Below are 19,288 nucleotides of genomic sequence, written 5' to 3'. Positions count from 1 at the left end.
CAGACGATGAGTACGTGAAACGAAAAGCAAAAATGATACCCATCTCCTAGTTAAATTATCCTTGACGAACTTGTGCTGAAGCTGAAGCTCAGCACAATTTGTCCACAGCTCGTGGTGCGATGGCTAACGTTGCTGCCTCTGGATCACGGGCCCCGGATTCGATTCCCGGCCAGATTGGGGATTTTCTCCGCCTGAGAACTGGGTGCTTGTGTTGTTTTCATCGTTCCATCGTCACCGTCATCATTCGTGACAGCGGCCTGCTTGGATTTTGTAGAAATTGGACTATTTAAAAATTGGGACTTTGTAAGGGCGCTGATGACAGTGCAGCTGAGCACCCCACAAACCAAACATCAGAATCATCAGCACAATTTCATCAGCATCCATTTTATTCACAATGAGAAGGTGATATTACGCAGCAGTTTATCCCTAAACTCTTACGAAGCGTTTAATGTCATATGCACATCCTCATGGTCAATGTAGTCGTCTCTTTAATACTGCATAATAACTGCAGATGATATTTAGTATTACCAGAGACTGCACAGCTAATTTAATTCTTCTCTTACATTCCTTTTATAACAGTTAAGGTAGTCATTGTCTGCAGTAATGGCGAGCATTTTGCTGGTGGCTCACAATAAGGGATATTATGTGAAGGATCAAGCAGAGTAATAAATTCGTTCAGTGCTGAAAACTACCCTTGAAAGCAGATAAAGAATACAGAATTCGCTTGGTACCAACGCCCCTCGAAGGGCGACTGAGGGGTGGATATCTGCGTAAAAGACAGTCTTGCTTGAGGAACTGGGAGGATTCCTTTCAGGAAAGATTGAAAACTAAGCCAGCTCCAGCTTTCAGAGAAGGTAGACCGTTAGTACAATCGTTTGTCTCAGCAAACGTGCTAAGCACGAACGTTAGTTTAAAACACTTGTAATCAGTTTTCTCACTGGAGAGAACGTTCTTTCTTGTGTGTACCTACGTGTAAGTCTATCAATTCATCAGCTTCAGAATCCTGCATGGACTGGGAGAAGTTTTCTGTGTTCCTCCCCACACCTTGGAATTATTGATTAATGATGATAAAATCCGCAGGAGTACGAGTTTGTTTAACTTATGCACAAAACCATTACTGAACGGAACTCGCAGCGTCACTGCAATTTGCCAGCAATTTTCCTACGCTTGTACAAACAGGCAAGTTAAAGGTGGTTAAAATAGCTCACACTTATTGCTAGCAGAATGAAGAATAAAAACTTGTGTAGCGGAATAGAGTGATAAACGACTGTCCTTTGTAACGTCCCCTTAGAAAAATTATAAATGACTGAGCTGATAAACCTCTTACGTTATTTGATTTTCAAACAGCTGAGCAAAACTGAATGTACTCAGACATTTCTCTCTTTACTTATTCTGATCATCACTAAACTGACACACAATATGTTTTTAGCGCAAGACAATCTGACTTTCAATAATCCCTACAAAAGAATGGCCCGGACTAACAATAACCTATACCTTTCATGAATCACTTACCTCACAAAAATCTTCGTTACTCGAACTACTGCAATACAGCGAGCGCCAATACTGCCAGCTAAATAAAAGATTATAACTACTGAAAGCACTGTCTACTGATAAGCACAGTTAGCAAATGGAAGATTTTGATAGCGAACAAACACTGTATTTACCTTAATAGTGTTCAAAAGTCATTATATATATATCTATCAATTCATGACATCCATCTTTACAAATATCCTTTTTATGGCGGACACACGTCCAGGTCGTCCGCTTATAGCAACCTCTCAAAAGTCTGGCATCTCTCTCTCCTCATCCACCACTTCTGGCGGCTCACCTCCACTGCTCAACGCTACGTGATGTTCACATCCCACTGCCCAGCTCTACACAAGTGAATATTCAAACAGTGAGTCCAACCAGCCACACAGACTGCACAAACCACAGTCAGTGATTTTCATACAGAGCGCTACGTGTCGTTACCAACATAAAAACCTAAACAGCCTACTTACCCCTTGTCAAATTAGAATTCGTGGTTTTACTGACATCCTTCATTTGTCACTTTCCTCTTCATCTTTCCTCCTCATTGTAAATGTATTATTGCAAATAGTTGTCTATTTTGCACCAGTAATGAGTTTATTTTTATTATTTGTTAACGTTAATCTATTATATTATTAACAATTTAAGAAGTGGAAAAGTGGGTGAGTGTTGTATAAACCTCAGGACACGCAGTTAAGTTTTCATATATTTCATGGGTATTATCTAATGCACCACCCAGTTATATTATTTTATCCGTATTTTCAGAAAATAAGGATATTTATTTAGTGTAATTTTATTCATTTGCTTGGTTGGTGGGAGCATATATTTCGTTTATCACTGAAAAGTATTTAATAATGTTACCCAAGGATACAACGGAAATCTATGTCATGTACACATATAACGATAAAGCTGTCATCAACCTGAAAAATGGGTCGAACTCCACAGTAATTTTCTAGCTATGGTCCCGTTGCTTTCTGCGACTTCTCAACTCATTTATCCAGTCTGTTGTGAGCGGCCCTGCAGTTTAACAGGGAATACGAGTCATAATTCGACTTCGCGTTACTGACATTAACAAACCATTGTCGAACCTGAAAGAACAGTTACGCGTAAAAACGTCTTTGGACCAATCCCGAATTGGTGCTTGGACCGTCGTGATTTGTAATCTGACACTTACCCACTGTACCGGCGAGCAAATTGGAAATCATAATATTTACACTTTTATTAGTTATTGAAACAGACCGTCGCACATTAATAAAGTTAAAAACTCTTGTGAATTTTTCAAAGTGAAATGTTGAAGGTATTTTATAATGAGACTGAAGCACTTAACTGCAGGCAATTGTTAGTAGAACTTCTGCTTTGAAAGGATAAGCTGGAGATAAGACGACAAACTTCAGGTCGCAGTGGTGAGGGAGAAGGAGAATTTAGGCTTGACAAGCCGTAACATTTTGCTATATACCAGGTAGGATTTTCTGTTCTTATCCAGTTACAGTTACGATTTGCATCAGCTGTTTAGGCAACTACTGTTTTTAATAATTTATTAGTCTGATAGGTTCGAAATTAGTTGTTACATGACGAAGCAATAATTCCACTGAGGTTGGGTGAATGCGACTAGCAATCGACTATTCACATTTTAGATGTTCTTTAGAAAGGGCCGTTACATTAAGATATTTCCACCTTAACTCAATTTGCTTTGGAGTTAATACCGTCTGCACAGAGTGTTACAGATGAAAACATATTCCTTTTTTTCGTTGGCTTTTGAAGATTACTTTGTTATATTTGTCCGGCATCACATTGCAGTTGGAAAGCTCTACATGTCTATGTACATACCGTCTACATTTAGCAGTTGAATAGCATTTGCTGCAGCAGTCATCGTAGATATTTTCGTGATGCCCTCACTAGTTCACATATCCCTATTAAGCGTTTAGGACTGCTGTGGCAGTGGTGCTGCGTTACATAAGCTGGAAGAGATGGCAAAATTGCCTTAACTGAGTATCGACACCTCTCTCATCTTATTATTCTCCCCTTGCCAGGCGCCGACGGAAGATCGTATCGGCAGTTGGTTCCCTTGTTCGTAGTAGTTAGTCTGATGAGTTACTACAGAGAGCAAAAAACTGTCACAACACGACACACCATTTGAAGTGATTAATCTTTCCTAAAAGTATATTTGTTACATCTCTCAGTTTATAACGGTTGCAACTGCTATTGATATTGGGAGCTATTGGTCGGCCAATACACAGACGGTTAATCCTGGTTGTGGGCTGAGGCTGGAAATGTTGCCCGATCATGTCCCATATTCCTCGACTGGAGACAGATCTGGTGATCGAGCAGGCCGAAGCAACATGTCGACACTTTGTAGAGCACTTTGGTTTACAACAGCGGTGTTACGGCAGAGCGTTATCGTGTTGGATAATGTGGTGTCACCGCCAGACACCACACTAGCTAGGTGGTAGCCTTTAAATCGGCCGCGGTCCATTAGTATACGCCGGACCCGCGTGTCGCCACTGTCAGTAATTGCAGACCGAGCGCCACCACACGGCAGGTCTAGAGAGACGTCCTGGCACTCGCCCCAGTTGTACAGCCGACTTTGCCAGAGATGGATCACTGACAACTACGCTCTCATTTGCCGAGACGATACTTAGCATACCCTCCAGCTACGTCATTTGCTACGACCTAGCAAGGCGCCATAGCATTGGATATTATTTTATATTGTGGATATAACATGTACCGTCAAGAGAGATGTTCTACAATTGTGGATTAAAGTTAAGTATTATGTCAACTACGTACTTTATTTGCTACTCTTAATTCCCTTAACTGTTCCAGACCACGCGCCAGCCTGCGTGAGCTCAAGCGCGTGCCTTTCGGCTTCCTCCCATTGTGACTTGGCTGTCTTGCCAAGTCACAACAGATAACACAGGCCGGAATACTGTTAATGACTGGCGTACAGTATTGCAGTCAAGATTCATGGGATAACCACAAGAGTATTCGTGCTGTCATACGAAATTGCACCCCAGACCGCAATATCGCAGAAGGCTTTTCGTACCCCTACTACTCTCTCATTCTTACTGGTTGCGCAGCTGATAATGTCTATTGACTAATATCAACTCACTTCGTTCAATCTCAAAGGTAACTGTCGCTCACGAAATTTTCAGTGTGTATTTAAAACAAACATGATTTGCATTATCGTAGTGGCGCTACTGGGTTGTTTCAGCTTCTTTCCGTCAGTGTATGCGTAATAAAAGTACCTATTGCTCATGTGATCCGTCTCAGTGACAAATCTTCCATTTTCATAACGGAGAGATTCAGCGAAAGATATAGGAAGTTAATACACCAGAAAATGTGTTTGTGGTATTACAAAAATGGACATAGAAAAATGGTGACTGCTGTGCTGAGAGAATAAAGCTCTGAGCTTGTGAAAACATTTAACTATATTACGTGAATGCGGGATCGATGACACGAGCGTGCGACGCCGCTTCGAAGCGATGCTATAATCTGAAAAGCTGCAGCATATATTTACCTTATTAAAATTTTTATTTCTTTGCTCGTTTAACCATTTCTGTCGTCGGTCTTATAAATGTTGTGCTCTGTTGTCTCTATTTTGGTGATAGGGTATGCTAACAACAATGCTATGTCACCCAAACCGTCGAGGACCGTTGCCTAGCAATTACTTCCGTATTCTCTCGAGTACTAGAAGTGCCTATCCGATTTCGCTGTGTGAGTTATTGCGTGAAAGAAGCTTCAGCTTTGAATCAAGTGTTGTAGAGTGAATTTTGTGTTTCGAGAACAACTATCGAAACATTTTAAAGTTCTTGGGAAGCTTTAGAAGCTTTGAACGAAGCGAACACCCAGCTTCAGAACCGAGGAGCATTGTACTTGCAAGAGGTATGAGCTGTTCGCATATCTGTCACTTATTAATTCACCTTTCGGAATCATCTGTAGTTAGAATATCGTAGAAGCTTTAAATTGTCTGTGTACTTAGTGGAGAAATACCAGCAGGTTAAAGCATGTGGTAGTGTGTGATGTGATTACAGAACCTGATGTTATTAACAGTATACAACGTGAAACACCATTTTGTTTCAATTTTTAATGGAGATTCAAATATTAAGTGTTTGCTTTTTCAGACAGATTTCTATACTTTCTATTTGGCGTAGTTCATGCACTTTCATTTTGTATTCTCAAACTAATTTCTTAGTTCCTCAATGGCAAACGTGTCAGGGGCATTGTCCTATTCCACCCGTTTGCTTTGACCCATGACATCCTACGTGACGTCATGACTTTATGTTGAATTGGATGTAAGCGGACTGTTATTAAGTTAGCCTGTGCTCGTGTTACTTACCAGTGTAATCTGTGATGTCTGTAAACTACGCTGTTATTCCAAATACGTCGCGACATAAGAGGTTTTGGTTTGGGTGGAACCTGAGACCACAGATTAAACTGCCGTGGAGAAACCAGTAACGGTTACATTTTTGTTCTGTTTTCTGATAAATATTTGTCTGTTTCTTTCTGCATATCGCACGATTTCCCAGGGTAAGGGTAGGCAAGACCCCCAGAGCATAAGCCAAATTTTTTTGAGTGATTATGATTATCATTTGATTCTTATAATTATTTAACTGTCTCTTTAATCTGGGGAAGTTCGAAGAGAGCGAGGTTAGCCCTAACGAAATTGCATTGCTGGTGGTAATGTCATTCATAATTTTTTACAAATATTTGGCCGATTTTCGAATGTGACTCTTTGAGACGCTGCGCTTATGAACTCCACTGTTCCTAAGAGGCGCAATTAGTTTTACCGGTCGCTCACTCTCGCGCTGCATATTTTTTTTGTTCGTAGTATTTGTTTAGCTGAATTGGATCGAGGTTTTGGTATTTATTGGTGAATTGTTTTCGGTTTTTGAGCTATTTATTTCCGTTTGTAGTGTGATTCCAGTTTTTTGTACTTCTTTTCTTTCGGTTTATTCTAAAGGAATTTTTGTATATAATTTTTCGATTCAGTTGATGTTATGTGGGTGGTGTTTTTTATCTGTCCCCGGTTTAGGAATAGAATTCACACGAAATAAGATACCAACTGTCCATGTGTATGTCTTTTTGTTTCCTTTGTTCTCTTTATTCTGGAGAAACTCATGTGCATCATCTTGCATAATGAGGTGTGTGTGTGTGTGTGTGTGTGTGTGTGTGTGTGTGTGTGTGTGTGTGCGCGCTATTTTTTATTTGTTATTTTATGGAGGTGTCTAGTACCACTGTCTTCATTTCATCTGTATTGGTCAAGCGAATTGTTCTAATCCAATTTTGTATTTACTGTATATTTTCTTTCGGTTTATTCTAGAAAAGTTATTAAATGTTCTTACGTTCAGTAACCTTTTTAGTATGTCCCCGTCCACAACTCTCCCATTCCTGCGATTGTCCCAATAATTTCATTTCATATGGTGATTCAAATAGTTCCCATAGTTTTTTGTTTAAGAAATGCGTTATACAGTACACAACGGTGTATTTTAACAGAAACGATCGGTTTCGGTCTAGGACCAGACAATCATTGTGTCCATAAACCATCTCAGCTATCCGTCTGAGTAAATGGAATCGCAGTTATCAGATGTACATTGTTCCGTCATTGATACTAGCTGTGCATTCATAACATTACGTCCATTTACACTCGACAACGTTTTTTTTCAATATTCCATTTATATAGATAATATCAATGATGGAGCTTTGTACATCTGCTAACTGCTGTTCCAATTAAACAAACGCATAGGAGAGAAGGTTTTTGGACCCGATGATTTTCTGGTTCTAGACCGAAAACGATCGTCTCTAATAAAATGTCCCGTTACAGCTGTGGGCTGCATATGGCAGTTCTTAACATTCATTAAAGCTCTACAGCACCACCTACACAATGTTTTAAGTTTGTTTTTAATTGTAATGGTCTATATTGCTGTCGCCGTCTTGAAGAATGTCATCGGGCTCTTATTAAATGCTACATGTGGTTGTCGTAGTATCTCGTGTAAGCTATCCATTTTATTCCAGACACGAGCCGGGGGGGGGGGGGGGGGGGCGGCAGACGGATAGAATTTCCTTTCAGTTGCTAAAATCCACAACGACAACGATGTTAGCGATCTTTTTCGCTTGTCGATTACACATACATACTGTCTGTAGTCACAACAGGGTCATTATGCTGGAATTTTCTTCAGTCTGTGGAAACGAACATATTTTGGAAACTGATGCCAACTGTTTTGTGTCATGCTGAGTTGACCTTCCACCGTAACAAAGCAGTATAACTCTCTTATTGGTTAAAGAAACTGAATTAAGAGCTTGGAGTATTTTTAATTGGTAAATTATTTGTGAATTTATTAGTTATTCGGACGTTTTCATCCTTTAGACACTGCTGTATATATTTCAATAGCAAGGCATGATTATTTCGCCTGACATATATTTAAATTACTAAAAATTTTACTGCAGTGCTTGTTTCCCTATTGATATCAACGTTCCTATAAAATAATGTGGTCTGCATTTGCTGGGATTGCTATTAGTGGGGTTGCTATTTAATGTTGATCACAATGTATGCTAACAACAATGCTATGTCACCTAAACCGTCGAGGACCGTTGCCTAGCAATTACTTCCGTATTCTCTCGAGTACTAGCAGTGCCTATACGAATTTGTTCTGTGAGTTATTCAGTAAAAGAAGCTTCAGCTTTGATTCAAGTGCTGTAACGTCGAAGTTTGCGTTTCAAGAACAGCTAAGGAAACTTTTTAAAGTTGTTGCGGAACTTTAGAAGCTTTGAAGTAAGCTAACGCCCAGCTTCAGAGGCGAGGTGCATTGTACCTGCAAGAGGTATGAGACATTCATTTAAATGTAACCTATTTATTTACCATACAAAGCCATCTGCAGTTAGAATGTCGTACAAGTATTTAAATGACCGTGAATTTAGTGGAGAAGTAATGGCCAGTTGAAGTTTAACGACGGACCGTGTTATGAGTTCGGAACACGTAATTAGTACAGTGTAACGTGTGAAAGATCACTTTGTCTTAATTTTTCATACAGGTTAATAATTTAGGTGCCTGACTTGTAGAGACGAAGCACTTTACTGAGTTTCTGACGAAGTTCACTTACGTTTGTCATACATTCACAGATTAACCACTTAGTTTCACAATTATTAGTGTCAGCCACCTCCTTGCTTCTCAATTGTACATACACGTTGGCTGTGATCATTTCACAGTCGTGCCGCTGGAACTTTCTTCCGTCTGTGAAGAAGACGCTTTGGAAACTGATGGCAGCTGTGTAGAGTAACATTTAGTCGAACTGGCTCTGTAACACTAGTTTTCGTCTCCTGTTGCTTCAGGAAATTGAATTAATATCTTGGAATGTAGTTGGTAGTTATATGCATTGGGAGTTAATTAGATATTCAGGTTTTTTCATTAGATACTGCTGGATACCTCACAATCGCAAAATAACATTATTTTGTGGTACATACAATGATTTATTTAAAAATTTTCAGCACTGCTCGTTTACCCATTCCTATCGACGTTACTAAAGTGTAGAGCTCTGCAGGTACTGGCGTTGCTGTTTAATGTTGATCACAGGATATGCTGACACAGATGTTACGTTACCTAAACCGCAGAGAACCGTTGCCCAGCAATTACTTGCATATTCACCCGAGCACGTGAAATAACGATAAGAATCCGTCGTATGAGTTATTGATCTAAAGAAGCTCCAGTTTTGATTCGTATATTGTACTGCTACACTTTGTGTTTCCAGTTCAAATAACGAAACATTTTAAAGTTGTTGAGGACTTATAGAAGCTTTGAACGAAGCGAACGCCCAGCTTCAGAAGCGAGGTGCAATGTGTCCGGGAGAGGTATGAACTACTGACTTAAGTGTCTTCTGTTTACTTACCGTATAGAATCAGATGCAGTTTCAGTATCGTATAAGGTTATAAGTGACTGGATGTGTAGTGGCGAAGTACTGGAACACTGAAACGTTACGACGTAGTGTGATGTGTTTTCGCGGTATGTAAAATGAAAAAAAAGTCCCATTCACATTCCAGTACATTGTTTCAATACGTCATGCAGCTACAAAGGTTGCGAGAGTACGTGACTTTTAGGGACAGATCTCTTTTCTGAGGTTTTCACAATTTTAGTTGCTGGAATCGTCTGTTCTTTAACTTATTTCATTTCACAATGAGAGCGGCGTCACCAATCTGTCACCAAATCTGTTATATTCTACCTTCTGTGAAGAAGGCAATACGCAAACAAGTTCTAGCTGCGTGCGGTCATAATGAGTTGACACTGCACCATATCAAAAGTATTTTCTCTTTGTTACTCAAAGAAATTAATACCTTTGAACATCGTTAGATGTTAACTTCGTTGGGAGTTTATAAGGTGTACTGGCGTTTTTTAATTCAAATGTCGCTGGTTAAATTTCAATCGTAAATACGATTGTTACGTAGTACGTGTTGCTGAATAGTTCACATGGCGCTGAAGAGTGATTCTAGGTTTAGTGTTGAACTTAGGTTGTTAATGACTCTGCCACAAAGAAGGAAAGGCGCAGCCCGGTGAGAATACACTGACTCAGACAACGGATATTTGTAAAAATCATAATCTCCTCAGACACTGCGGAGAGATTTGGGATTTAAACCACCACACTGTTGCATAGATTATTTACCATTTACTTCGTATCACCAACAAGGTGTTCCCTTAAGTACTCACTAATTAAATTAGCGATCCTGCCTCACGGTGCCACATTGAACGAACGGATGGTAGTAACCTAGTCGGGGCCTAATGTCTGTCCAGATGCGAAGTTTAAATAACTATACTTGGTGTATATCTGAAACTAGTGTAGAGATGTACTGTCTTGCTAATAGTACTGTCTGTCTGCAGAATAAATGTACCTCGTAATGAACATGTCATCGAAGAACTAGTGTTATTTTAATTCATCTATTAGGAATTAGTAACAGGGAATGAAAATAATGAATTTCTCACCAGTCATAAATGGATAATATGTTTCAAGTAAATCAATTATATTTAATATATCTGGATGTTACAGATCCTTTGTAACACTGACAGCTCTTATTATTACAGAAGTTAAATTTAAAGGGATGACATAATGGTCTCAAGTTTTTCCTTACAATACACTTGTGAGACATCACAATAAGATTTACCCGTGGACACGGTATGGTCGTGTCTAACGTGCTGCCCGTTATCGTTGCAGCAATGTTCCGACGAATCAAGGCGTTTTTCTCCTGGTGTGCGGGAGGGGAGAAAGACGAAGGTCTGCGACTGGACAAGACCTTGGTCGCTGCTCGAGTTAGCTTTGAGGTGAGGCACGTCACGTTGCATTACCCATATCATAATAAGCAAAGCACTAGAGTTTTAGAGCTACTTCATTGTCGATAGAGTGGTCAATTACTGTAAATGAATCTGCGGTTCGCTATAAACATCCCATGTGACGGTTCATTATGAATAATACGTTCAAGACAAGAACCTCTACTAGACTATTGCTTATGACCATTGTGTGTTGGTTACCGTGCAAGAAAGCAGTACGTTTATGGGAAGAGTGACGTTCAATGTGCTAAAACAGTAAAAATTCAACAAAGAATTAAAATGTAAAAAACGTCTAAAAACCTTACTTACACACGCAAGCACGCGCGACTACGCACGCGCGCGCGCGCGCGCGCGCACATAACTACAAAAATTATATTTAATACCATTTCGATGCATGATAAAAAAAGTGATTGGGTTTCAATAGTTTAGTAGACTGATCTAAAGTATCAACTAAGAAACTTATTACGTCAGAACGAGCTCTGAAGGCCCAACGGTACTAACCGACGGCCACGTCAGTCAACTATAGGCTTCACTGTCTGCAGATATGGAGGGATCATTGTCAGTTTTCGTGACCGCATCTAAAATACAGCCACAGATGAACCTCACTGGCGAATGTATGGATTTCTTTATCACTGGATGGAAACGGAATTTACTGGTCACTCAGCAACCCACAAAAGCCTTCGCCGCCCGTAGTGGCCGAGCGGTTCTAGGCGCCTGTCTGGAACTGCGCGACCGCTGCGGTCGCAGGTTCGAATCCTGCCTCGGGCATGGATGTGTGTGATGTCCTTAGGTTAGTTAGGTTTCAGTAGTTCTAAGTTCTAGGGGACTGATGACCTCAGAAGTTAAGTCCCATAGTGCTCAGAGCCATTTGAACCATTTTGAACCAAAGCCTTCATCCTCGTCACCAGAGATACACAAAATTTTTAAAATTTACCATAGCGCGACTTCAGCTAAAATAAATGGCTGGTCTCCTCTTAAATTCACTTCTGCCTCTGATCAAAAGATAATATGCACAGATAATATGGCGTATAAGAATATTTACGCCACAGCCATTACAGATTTAACTGTCTTCTCACCAGACTATGAAGACATTAGTTAGAAATGTAGCCAATTCGGATAGAAGTCAGGGTAACTTCAGTGTGTGAAAGTGATATATATAATGTCAGACTTGGTCAGATGATTGGCCAATCACACCTATTCCAACAGTCGGATGTCTTTCTCACCTGCAGGATAATGGTATGTTGTCTCGATGGGTTGGTTGCTCACAGGCCTCCTTGGCTGCATGATATACTTGCTCTTTCCCGGAATTCGGAATGCCAAAGGGTTTTAATCTGAGACCCTTTTGAGTAAGGAAATGGGGACTGATGATCATGTAGTTCTGTCTCTTTACTGTCAAAACCAACCAACAACTGAAGGTTGCGTAATTCGCGATAAATATAACACTTTGTTACACTCAGACATATTAGCAAATATCATATACTTTGTAATATTACACACGTTCGACATCATAAATCTAAACATTTCTTTTCCAACAGGACCGTCAACTTACTCTTGACGAGTTTTTGATGGAGCTACTGCAGAAACGGCTGCAGGAAGGAGAAGAAATCCGTGCTGCTCCGGTGAGTGTAAATTAGTCCAGTATAGGGAATAATGGCGTTAGGTTTCAACATGTACTATTCGTTTCATGTTCAGATCAAGAATCTTACGAACGTGATAGTAGTGTCCTGCTTCCGCTGTTTTGCTGAGTTGTTTGGATTCGTGCAAAACGCTTCGATGACGGTCACTGGAGTGCAGCGAGCTTTGCCGTTATGGGCACTCGATCCCTGGACTCCATCTAGTCAGGGAATGTCATACGATCTGAAGGACACGGCTCGGTCGGTCGTTGAAATATTCTGCATACAACAGGAACAACTCGGCATAACTCCCAGAAGTACTTCAATAACCAATCACGCAAACAAACTTGGACATCATGGGGCATTAGTACTTCTTTAGTATTATTAGTTGGTCAGACATGGACTGAGTAGTGATGTTAATTGAATATTAAAATCGATCACTGTATAAATATCAATAAATGTAGCTAGCAAAATTGATAAATGTAGCACTTCGTAAATTAGAATCTAGCACATGTTCTATGTTACTACACATGTTGGATATCAGAAAACTAATAAATTCTTTTCCAACAGGAGCGTCAGTTTACGCTTGACGCGTTTTTTGTGGAGCTACTGCAGAGAGTCTGCAGTGAGAAGAGAAAGTCACACTGCTACGGTGAGTGAAACTTCGATTTGCAGATTTTAGTTTCTAAGTGTATTCCTGGTTTCATGGCTACATCGTAACTCCCTTCAGAACGGTAACCTGCGTTTGCGTTATTTTTCCGACTCTACAATTGTACTTTTTTAATACTACTGAAATGCTGTCAGCTTAGGCACAGAGACAAGCCTACAAAATGCAAAATTGTAAGGTCGAACCGTAAATTCTGTTGTACTGAGCTGTAGGTCGTTATCACGATGCTTGCAATACTATTCTTCGATAACGGTTTTGAATTGTGAGCGGATACGCAGCCTTTTTCGACAGTGTATTATTTCGCCCTACTATTGCTAGGTTCTACGTAATCTTAAGAATGAACGGTACAATATGTTTTCCTTCCCTTTTACAGTTCAAACTGTTCAAATGGGTGTGAAATCTTATGGGACTTAAGTGCTAAGTTCATCAGTTCCTAGGCTTACACACTACGTAACCTAAATTACCCTAAGGACACACACACACAGCTATGCCCGAGGGAGGACTCCAACCACCGGCGGGTTCAGCCGCGCAGCCCACCTTTCACAGTATGGGGGATTCCACAAAACATTCTTATCTCCTCCCGTCCATGAAAGAGTTATGAAGTTTTCAGTAGAGTTTCACGTTGATCAACGTATGCTGGTCTTTTGGTTCTGTTCTACGGTATTATACTGAATAAAGGTTTACTTTTCGGTCATATAATTATGCATATCACTCTCGGAATTTCAGTTCAACATTTTGGGAACTTGTTTAAAGAAACTCGACGTTTCTGACATAAGTGCATATACCAAGAGTCTCAGTTGCCATGGTTGCTTTATGCGTAGAACGTAGTTCAGTCTAATGGTCAGTATAAAGGTAGAGATATTCTCATACTTTTGACAGCCACCTGCCATGATGATACAATGATCAGAAGAAACTGTACTCAGGGAATAGGATAGAAGCAAACAGTCATTACTTGTAGTTCTCCCATTTAAATTCTTGTTTATAATACTTAGCAATCGTGAGTTGATGAGTAGGGGAAATAGAAACATCCCTTCACTATACCCGTATCTGGGACGCAAAACAATTTACAAAATATATTGTCTTGCACTCTTTTACTACACTTGCGCCAATAGTTGTAAACTAGTAACTCCATTTCGTGTCTATTTTACAGTCTCAACAATATCGATACAGAAATCGACCCTATATTAGCCTCGGGTTCTACAATAATTTTACAGTTTTCTTTACATATATCAACCCACCATAATGTGATCACGTTTCCAATTCTGAAATTTAAATTTCTCGACAGGTCACTCCACACCATACAGCTCTCCATAGCCACCAAATCTTATGCTGCCTGCTAGGGGCGCCGTCGTCAACTGGGCGCGTGGAGAAGGCCGTCTGGGTGCTAAACTATTCAACCACGATACCGCGGCCAATACCACCTGAAACCAATGTTGCCGATTCAATAAAACTTCGGATTAATGGGATAATACAGTAGAATTATTTATTCTAGTTCTAGTGAGGTAGCATTATATTAACACATGCACCTCGCATTTGGATTGACAGAGGTACAAGTCAATAATTCGTCCATCAACATCTATGGTTTCGGTGGTTTCTTTAAGTAGATAATGGATAGCGCAAGGATGGTTCCCTCGTAATTCGACTCGTACGATTTTCTCCACAATACGAGCTAACCTCTTCTTCGATGGACGTTAGGTCCGAATAATTCCTACATCTTTTCTTTATTGAGTAAGAGATTCATTTGAGCAATATTTTTATAAAAAAGCTATTGTAATATTGGTGCACCAATACAAGCATTTAGAACCCACAGAACATGCGTTTCAAAATTTGCTAAGTAAGGTCATCAGCAAATTGATTCAAACTAATAACACTTAAGAGTAATGTGACTAAAAGATCTCTGCATCTAAGGATAACACGTTAGTGCCTGTCATCCCGACTGTTACTTCAAATGGCTCTGAGCACTATGGGACTTAACTTCTAAGGTCATCAGTCCCCTAGAACTTAGAACTACTTAAACCTAACTAACCTAAGGACATCACACACCCCCATTCCCGAGGCAGGATTCGAACCTGCGACCGTAGCGGTCGCGCTGTTCCAGACTGTAGAGCCTAGAACCGCTCCGCACCCTGGCCGGCCCGACGGTTACTTATTAGCTCAATGCGCCATATGTAATATAACCCTAAACTCTGCAGAAACTACACCATAATCAACATTTGACATCGTCAGTATTCATTGTTGTCGGCACTCGGTTAGTTTGTTTTCGTTTATGACCTCATACTCGTTTCTGCAAAACTATATGGGTGCAAAATAGAAGGTACGTTGACACACTAAGCAACTGGTCATAAAAGGAGCATTTGCAACTAGGAAACATAAGTTAAAGCACTCTTGGTGTAATATAACTGATGCTGCATTTTATTGTACTCCATCGTGTGAACAATAATTGGCTAGCATGGTGATGAAACTACAAACAAGTAATCGAAGCATTTGTGCTACGAACGCATGGCTCAGCTATAAGACCTATTCACAATTCACAGAGCATGCGTGACCATTACCGCTTCTAGTGTGGACGTCACTTCTTATTACGTACCCTTTCCCCTGTGATTTCTAATATTTTACCTTTCACTTTGAGCACTTTAGTAGTGTCAGAGAAGAAAAGTCTGTAGGAGGAGACTCATTTTTACTTTTTCTTTCCATTTCCCCGAAAGTAATGAGATGGTTCACGTCTCACGGAAAATTGAAAATATCAAATGCGGTGGGGAAATGAATAAGCAATCGATCTGCGCAAGCTGAGTGAATAAATGTTAATAACAAGGGAGTTGCACGTCCGATATATTAACATTGACCCACGTACCTTTTCCCATATTCTAATTAAAAAACATTGATCAAAATACTTCATTCCATGATCCAAAAGAAAAAAAGGATAGAAACAAAAACATTGATCCACACAGTTCCTCCCATGACTTACTTAAAAATCATTGATCCACTTACTGAGTGTGTTCACACAGATTGCGTAGCAATAGGGAGCACAGAAATATTACCCTACATTTTCTTGTATATCGTGAGTTATGACGCTGTCCTTGGTTTGCAGATACTAGCACTGTTTCAATAGCTACGACTCAAATAAGGAGCAAATAAATCTACAACCCACTTTTGCGGCAATGTTTCGCCCTTTCTTCCGAAAGTATTACTTCGAAACGCGTTGTCTGCGTGCTCGTCTCTCATTGGCTGTGTAACATGAAGAGCTGTCACGCCTTCTTTTGCTCCCATCGTTCATCACGGCAAGCACTGGCAACATTCCTGTACGAAACACGTAAGTTCGGCACTGGCATTATTCTAAGCTTTTCCTGAAACATCAGTCGACGTACATAACTCAACTGAAAAACTAGTCACCAGTACAAAGAGCAGAAAGTGATACCAATACAGAAAGCCAAAAATTGATGCCAATACATACGGCCAAAAGTCGCTGAAATTGACGGAACGCGGTAACAAGAACATTTGGAATTACCGCACGTTCCGATTCCACACGTCTACATTGACCTATGACGTTATATCGGGGATATAAAGCGTACTTTATTTATTATGACAACCACAGATTTAATAGCAGGCCTCTGGCATACTTCAAGATCAATACCACAAGATAGACCATTATGGTCGCAAACGAACTTAAGAAAGATGCGAAATATTTCAGTCACTTAATGAAATGAAACTAATGGGACAACCACGGAAATTAGGGAGTTCTGGGCGGGGCAAACTAAAAATACTACAATAAGACTAGGATTGCTCCAAGAGAGTCACATAATCGAAAAAATAGCCCTCACGTATTCCTCCAGAATAAACCCATCCAAAAAGTATAAGAAACACAACTGGAGTAGTGTTTCTAGACCTATGTAGCTCAAACGAAGACAGTGATACCCCCTTTCCTCCCCCACGCCACGCCAAAGAAGGAAATCCATTATGGAAATTTCACCTGAGATACATAGAAGAAACGAAGACAGTGATGTAGACAATCCCCCACCAACAAAGCTAATAAGGATAACGAAATTCACTATATCTATGCAGCGCCAATGAAGACATCGGTTCCACAACTCCCCTCCCCACCCTTCCTCACTCCCCTCAAATAAAACTAACCAAACACAAATCTAAGAACCTCCATTCAAAGAAATATCCTTTCCATAAACAAACTACGATCTCACACTAAACAAAAAAAAAATCATAACATTCTTACCAATCATCGTCCAGTACTGCTCTATATTCACTTGGTATTAGTATGTTTGTTTATGAAAGTCCTGTGTCGTATTTTGATATTCCTGACACGTTTTAACCATTATTCAAGTAATGACAAATTTTACGTTGTGGCTTAAACCATTTTAACCCTTATCCGTGAAGATAGTCGATGACTGAAACCAGTCGAGATATAAGGGTTCAAAATAAAAGCAGCTGATGGTCAAACATTTTATACGTTACTTGACGGCCGTTGATGGTCACCTTCCAAAAATGTTTAATCAAAGTGGCCCCAAAACACACACACACACACACACACACACACACACACACACACACACACACACACACACACACCATACTGCAAACAACAAAGTATTTAAATACAACTCCACACAAACACACAACTTTCACTCCAGAATACCAAACTGTAAACTAAAAGCAACAGTTCAAAAACCAGAAACGATTAGATAAGCGGTAACTACTGAAGAATCGTTCTCATTCAACTACACCTTTACTATAAACCGAATCACAAACCTAAACGTCCACAACAAAGACTCAGCAACCGCCTACAACATGTCTATTACAAAAATAATCCATTTCGAATGCGCTCGTCTGTACGTCACATTCGGTAAAAACACAAAAAAATGTTTAAGACTCAAGATTATAAATATGATAACTATTTGTTTCTCTCGTAACAATCTAAGCTGTGTTCCTAGGTTCGTACCTAACATTTCCATCGACAACCGTGCCAAATTCAGAAAACTAAATATTTGTGGGAAGTATGGTAAAAAAACATCAGAAACGGTTGCTCTGGCAACAATTTAAGCCCTGCCCTTTGTTTCCTGCCTATCCTTACCCTCGGAACTCGTGCCACATACGGAAAGATACAGCCAGACATTTGGGAATTGACGCGTTGTCTGATTCTACCAGTAGGCATTGATCCATAACTTCTTCTTTGGAACACAGTGCAGTTTAAAGCACAAAAGTCAATTAGAGGGGAGTTGTACGCCCTAATTGGACCTGGAAATGGCGAATTACTTTATTATATCACTCTTTACCGTCTTATCAGCTGTCCAACACAGGTAAGTCTGGTATACCCTTATACATCACTTTGTTATTAATATCGCATGTTTTACACTTACGTTAAAATAGCCAATTATTATTTACAATTAAATGTCTGCAGACTTACGCATTTCGTAATCATCGAAGTATCACCTTTTCTTATTTGAGTGGTATTACGATTAATGTTCATTAAATAAATTGAGAAGAATCAATTCCGACAGGAAGATGCATTTACAAGTAATTCCAAGTACACATGTTGTTAATCATTGTTTACTCTCGTTACTAGGATAATAATAATATCAGAGATAATGTTTAAGCTCTGGCTGATTGGGAGTGTAAGCAGAATCACAGTTGAACATATACAGTCGTGACACTCCACCTCTTTTCTGTTGCCCACCGCGATTGCAGCGCGCCAAGCGGCCAGGAAGTTATACTGTAGAGTTCGCCGAGATTTTGTAAAAGCGAAAGTTAATCTTAACTGTTTATATTGGTCTGTAGAATGGTTTTTACAAACAGTAGCGTCTGTACTGCAATAAATTGCAGCAAGAAGAAGAAAAAGAAGAAGAAGAAAGCAGTATATTTGCCAATTTTTAGGTTTCTTATCAACCCTAGTAGGTGTGAATCGCTTTGTTTATTTACGACTTTCTTCTAACCTGAAGGTATTTACTTGAGAATGTCGTGTTCCTTAAGAACCGAAAAAAATGCTAGTAAACACCAGCAGAGCTGACCTTTCACAGAAAGGCGTCGTATATTTGCTCAAAAAGGTAAATTTTCTTCGATATACTTCCAGTGAAATCAGTGAATATGGAACTAAGGAAACCAGTATGGAATGCAATACCTACATTATTTTATGTAGCAGACAAGCTAACACAATTGTAGCTGGAGGAAAAA

The sequence above is a fragment of the Schistocerca americana genome, chromosome 5 (assembly GCF_021461395.2).
Source record: "Schistocerca americana isolate TAMUIC-IGC-003095 chromosome 5, iqSchAmer2.1, whole genome shotgun sequence".
In the NCBI taxonomy this organism is placed as follows: Eukaryota; Metazoa; Arthropoda; class Insecta; order Orthoptera; family Acrididae; genus Schistocerca; species Schistocerca americana.
Note: the sequence above shows the minus strand (reverse complement) of the source record.